Genomic DNA, 324 nt, shown 5'->3' with positions numbered 1-324 from the left:
TTTGTTGGGTTTGAATTTTAAACGTTTTTTTTTTAAACTGAGTTTTGGATAATTTTTTTTTAGAATTTTGATTTTTTTTTTCTGTAACTAATGTTGACTCTAATACCAATTTTGTGGGTTTTTATTTATTGTTAGCTTTTGTCTTTGTAAAAATGGATTGAATGTTTAAGTTTAAAATTTTTGTAAATTCATAAAGTGATTGAGTGATTCACTTTGAACTTTGGACTTTGGATGTTATCATGTATTATTGGAATTTAGAGTTAAATAATATAATTAGTGTACATATATAATAATTATTCTAACTACTAACTACTTAACTCATAT

The sequence above is a fragment of the Arachis ipaensis genome, chromosome B08, assembly GCF_000816755.2.
Source record: "Arachis ipaensis cultivar K30076 chromosome B08, Araip1.1, whole genome shotgun sequence".
Lineage (NCBI taxonomy): Eukaryota > Viridiplantae > Streptophyta > Magnoliopsida > Fabales > Fabaceae > Arachis > Arachis ipaensis.
The sequence above is the reverse complement of the archived record's forward strand: the minus strand, read 5'-3'. Positions refer to the sequence as shown.